We start from the raw sequence: 5789 nt of genomic DNA, 5'->3' as shown, positions 1-5789 counted from the left end.
CTTTTAACAGCAAGGTCCAGCGACACAGTGTCACCATCAGCATCCTGTCATCGAGACAGCATTGTGTATATCGGACAGTACAGCCAAAGGAGAAGGTCCCATCTCACAAATTGCCTCCAGCAGTTCGGTTTGTCATGGCTGTTGCTTGTGATGCACCCTATTTACATAAAATAAATCTGAGATAATGTACTTACAAAACGTGCATAAAAAATACACCAGGTAAGTTGAATAGGATCCAATCAGTTCACCAACAAATCAAAACAATTCACTAACACCAGAAACTATGGTTACAGTTGTAAATATTTGTCAATGATATCAATCCATTGCTACATCATTTCTGCCAGGCACTGTACAGATGAATATCTTATTCTACCTTCGCTAGCACAGGCTGGTCACCTGACAACCAATCTCTATGTGTCACTGAAAGTTCATTCCTGAAGCTTGAAGTCATCCACAGCAACTGGTTCAACTCTACTTTCCATGACTTATTTAAGAAGTTGCCCGAATCTACGTAAAAATGTCTGTGTATTCACAAAGCAGCTCTTTGGCCTGTTTTAAAACTGTTTTCAAATACAGGGCACACCGCATTATAAGAGCATAGAATATCAACGACTGTCGTGGCTGGGGATGCGTTATGCATCCACTAGATGGAGCTGTGCTCAAGGGAATGTCAACAAAACAGTCAGCTAAGTCAGTCAGTCAAACTTTATTAATAGAATACAAAGCAACGTTCTGACAACACTGTTCACTCCCAAAACAAGTCAGTGCATTCACAACACGGTACCGTGCGTACCGGTAGCTGCTGACTGACAGCCTTGAGTTTGAACTCTGCGTCGTAAGCGCGTCTCTTGAAAGGTGCCATTTTGGGGTTTTTATACACACACAAGTGGTGTGAGACCAGAATTCTCCTGTACTGTTTTTACCACTGTTACTTCGGCCACGCCCCCTGACTACGGTATCCATAATTAACCAATGTTGATCCATATATAAGACGCGTCGGATAATAAGGCGCACTGTCGGTTTTTGAGAAAATTAAGGGCTTTTAGGTGCGCCTTATAGTGCGGAAAATACGGTACTCTAAGCAGCTGGCCAATCACAGAAGAGTGGGCTTCTCAGCGAATGTTAGTTAATGCATCGTGAATACATCAATATTAAACTGGGAAAGGAACATAATATGACCCTTTTAATTAAATGTTTTGGTTAGCATACTGTAATCTTCAGTGTTCCTCTACTATTTACATTTTTCCAAGTAATACATTAAAAAATATTTTATTCATTTCAAAATTTGATCTTGAAAATGTAATTTAGAAAATAGATGACAGTAATGCAACGTACATTTTGTATCCAAGAGCCAAAAGCAGAACCACAAGTGCAATCCTTCACGATGGGCAAGGAATATTTCTGATTAGCATGCACTTGTAACTCACTTGAGGTGGCTCAAATAGAGCCCGCCATCTGGCTTCGATGTCCTCTATGCTGGGTGACAGGTTGATGATTTCATTTCTTCTGTGTGCAAATGCTTTGGCCATTTTTTCTTTTACCAATGCGTTATTGTCCTTTTTCTTTACTTCAGTAAGCAACTGAATCCTCTCTTGCCCTTGGCTTTCTTCATCTTCTCCGGCTGGGTAAGGAGGGAGGTAGTTAGCCTCTGCCTTTCGAGGCTTTTTTACATTTTTTGCAGACTTCTGGTCTGCAGGAGCCTTGCGTTTCTGTGCACTGCACAACACCTCAGGAACACCATAGCCTCGGAGTTTGGTGCGATAATTTGCCATCTTATATTTGATGCTTTGTTGCCAGCCACAGTAACCTCCAAAGGAGCCAGGTTCCTTGAGACAAGGATATTTCTTAACAAGTGCTTCAGCAACATCCCCTATGTGTGACCCTGATGGATAGGCTGTATATCTATAGACAGTTTCAGCCAGCTTCTCAATTGTGTCAGACTTGATCTTCGAGGTAGTCAGAAGTGTTCCATCCTTCTTGAAGACTTCAGTGGCTCTTTCAAGGTACATCTCAGTTTCGTACGCAAACTGTGGAATGGGCAACTGTTTTGGCCATGGTTGACAACGTTCTGGTGTACTTCGCCCTGACAGTTGACAGGCTAATGGTGTCCTGTGAAGATGATGTTCCAGGAGATGACACTGCATCAGCTGCAGTTGACTCTGCATAGCATGCAGACTCAGAGTCAGTTAACTGCTGAACAAAGGAACTGTTCAAACTTTCCTCAACTGGAAGCAAGTTCAGAACAAGGGGGGCAGTGTGAACAACCTTTATGGTGTCTTTGTGTTTAATCTGACCACTGTTATGGAGAGTAAAGTAATCTTCAAATTCCAAGTCCAAATACTGAAGACTGAAAGGTCTCCTTCACAATAGTTTGCAGCTCATTCACAGTGGGTGGGATTCCTGATGGAAGGACCAACTTCTCAGTTCGATCATTGATGATTACTCAGAGCTTTGCCTCCATCTCTGCCGTCCTGACAATAATAGACAAAAGTTCAGTGGCATTCCAAGCAGAAGCTTATACAGTGGATGAACCCAAACATAGAGTGAACTATGTCATGAAGAACCTAGAGAGTTCCACCAGAATAAATAGAGTTCAAAACATTTAAATAATTGATGCCAAGAGAATTGTAGTGGTAAATAATTTAGAATTGATTTTCAAATTATTAGATATTTTCTATTCTCTTTTTAATTTGTAATTAAAAATTATAATTACATCTTTTATATAATCACTTTAAATGTATCTCTAACTTTACTTTTAATCATTTATGCTCATCATATTCAGTGTCACAATGCATTTGTTTCCTGTAATACACTGGTTTTCCATTATGATTAATGAGATTTAAAGACAACTCCCTTGAATGAAAGGTTGTCAGCAGGACGCCAAAAGGAAGTCCAGCCACCAATGAGGAAAAACTGTCGACCTTTCGTGTTGCCGTAAATGTTGAGTCGTGTGTCCAATCAGAATTCATACTGCTACAGTGTGTGTTGGACCGATTTAAGCCACCAACGGCCATATTTTCCTAATATTCTACCTCTAGAACAATGAATCTTAAGATTTTTCTCACAGTTGCTCCTGTTATGTAGAAGATCTCTGTCCCCACATCTGAGCAGCAGCATCCAATGGAAGTAGTGGTTCTACCACTGTTTAATGTATTTACATCTCAAACCACAGACAACAGCAAACAGTTACTCAAATATGCAACCAGGTGTTTGTTTAGCTGGAGGAGGCAGACATCTTGGAGAAATGAGTAAAAATAACCGCAGTGTAGTTTGATAGTCTTGAGGTGTGTTCAAGTACCAGAAAAGGCTCCGCCAAAAACATGTTCCTGCTAGATGTCGAAGTCCACGGACATTTGTTCTTACGAAGAAGTCCTTTCTTATCAAACTTTGAAAGAAAAAATGTTTGTTGCACAGCCTTTTCTGGTAGCGTTTTCACGCACTGTGTATGTGCACTTGAACGCACCTCAAGACTATCAAGATATGTTGCCGTTATTTTTATCCATTTCCCCAAGATTTCCACCTCCTACAGGTAAACAAACACCTCTTTGCATGTTTGAAAAACTATTTGCTGTTGTCTCTGTAAACATAATCTGGGTTTATGAAATGTAAATACATTAAACAGTGGTAGAACCACGACTTCCATTGGATGCTGCTGCTCAGATGTGGGGACAGAGATCTTCTACATAACAGGAGCAACTGTGAGAAAAATCTTAAGATTCATCATCCTAGAGGTAGAATATTAGGAAAATATGGCCGTTGGTTGTTTTTGCTCAAAATTGTCATTTAAGCAGGAAACAAATAAGATGTGAGAATGTAATCAATTTGTAAAAATTAATCAAATAATAAATTAATTAATGTAATCAATGTATAATGAGCAGAAACCTGGAAATGAATTAAAGTTATATTAAAATATAAAAGTGATATCTGTTTTTACAATGATAAAAAGACAAATGAGGAAATCACGTTCGACAACCAACAGTTTTTGTCATTTTATGACTTTCAACTAATGAATTAATCAAGGAAATAATTTGTAGATTCATAGATAATGAAAATAATTGTGTCAGGATGGCGCTACACTCCCCACCATGAGGGGCAGTGTGGCAGACGATAGTGAGTGGTCACCTAGCAGTAGACCTGGTCCGACCCTTCTCCGTCCTTTCCACTTCCTCTCCCTCCTTTACGGAGCTGACAGCCGTGCGTGGTGGCGTCTCGCTGGTCAGCAGATCGGTTACAAACAAAGGTATGCATGCTTGCTCTGCTCCATTATTCAGTGTCCTGGGCCCCCTGTTTACTCCAGTTTTGCTCCGTCCAGCGGTGTGGTGTTACCGGGAGCTGGGCTGTCTCCCTTGGTGTGTGCGTGGTGCACCGGTGTGTGCGTGGTGCGCTTTCTGTGGGTAAGACGCGTAGTTGTCTGCCTTTCATATCAAGCTGCCGATGGTCTGTGGTGTTCTGATTATCCTCTCCCGGCCATCGTTTGTGTAGTCTGGGCTGCGGGCTTCCTCCTCCTGCCTCGTCTGACACCATGATTCTGCCCTCCGGTAGGAAATGTTTATTCTTAGCTTTTGTTATTCTGTAATGCCCTTCATCCACATTTTAATTAGGTTAACTTGTTTATTTTGCAGTGCGCGGCCGTCAATTGCTGCTGTGAGCCTCGCTGCTGTTTTGGTTCTTCCTCTTCTTCTCTTCTCCTCTTCTTCATTCTGGATTCTTGCTGATTCGGCTCATAACGGCTCTGATCCCAGTAACGGCGGTTAAAGCCGTGCACTACGGCCTTTATAAGAGCCTCAACGTGGGCCAAGAGAGGGCATCCCGACCCTCATCGGCGCTGAGCCATCCCCCTTGGAGCCTGGTTTTAATTAGAGGGGCAGACATTTCCTTAATTACTTGAGTTTATTCCTTTTCTATTTGTTATTTCTTTATTTGAATTATGACTGTTAGTTTTTGTGGGTTACATTTGATTTATTGTTTAGAACCCTTATTATTATTATTATTATTATTATTATTATCATAGCCTTTTGCTCCCCATTTTGATCATTTGGATTTAAAACAGTTTCTGTTGGGTTATTTGTGGTAGTGATATTTGGTTCGTGTGTGAGGGTTGCCTTGATTTCATGTTTTTGATGGTGTTCTTTTCTTCTCTTTGACAGGTGTTGAGGGCCCAGAGCGGCAGCGGTCCCCCTGGTGGTGGTTCCTTATTCATGTTTTTTTGGTTTGCTGTGTCACGGGTGCAGTGTAGTTTTTTTGGATCCCTCCCCTTTTCGTTACCGCTGTCGTGGTAAGCCCCAGCCCTGTCCCCTTTTCCTTTCGGTAATTCCTCTTGCACTCCTTATTATATCCATTGGTATTCATTTAGTCTGTTGCTCATTTTAAACTATTTTTCTAATAAAAGTATTTTTATAATTGGAAATCACTGTACTGTCCTGTTGTGTCTCTCGACCTGTGTGCCTTTGTTCAAATGGAAGCCTGGTCATTTTGAAATTTTGTTTATATCCTGGGGTGAAAGCCCCCAGGTGGCGTTGTTGGCAACTGTTCTCCACCGCTCGCCTTGCCACACTACGAACCTCAAAATAATGCGACAGTGATGTCAGAAGAATTGCTAATGAACTCAAAATGATGCTAACAGTAATGGAGTGAAAGTTTCGAATAACCTCAAAGTGATGTTGACAGTCGTGGTTTGAGTTGCGAGTGAATTAAAAATGATGCTGAAAGTGATATAAGAATTGCTATTGAACTCAAAACGATGCTAACAGTAATGTAGTGATAGCTGCTAATCAACTCAGTGATGCTTA

General features: G+C 41.1%; 1 long non-coding RNA gene across 1 annotated transcript; it reads left to right on the top strand.

The window, feature by feature from the left end:
• The first annotated feature begins 4203 nt into the window (after positions 1-4203).
• On the top strand, positions 4204-5313 carry LOC147272061 (uncharacterized). Its single transcript, XR_015115834.1, has 4 exons — positions 4204-4240; positions 4313-4394; positions 4483-4538; positions 4623-5313. It is a non-coding gene; the product is annotated as an uncharacterized LOC147272061 (long non-coding RNA).
• Positions 5314-5789: the final 476 nt, after the last annotated feature.

This window comes from Aulostomus chinensis, chromosome 1 (genome assembly GCF_037954235.1).
Source record: "Aulostomus chinensis isolate RoL2024-O1b breed Wild chromosome 1, RoL_Achi_v1.0, whole genome shotgun sequence".
In the NCBI taxonomy this organism is placed as follows: Eukaryota; Metazoa; Chordata; class Actinopteri; order Syngnathiformes; family Aulostomidae; genus Aulostomus; species Aulostomus chinensis.
The sequence above is the reverse complement of the archived record's forward strand: the minus strand, read 5'-3'. Positions and strand labels throughout refer to the sequence as shown.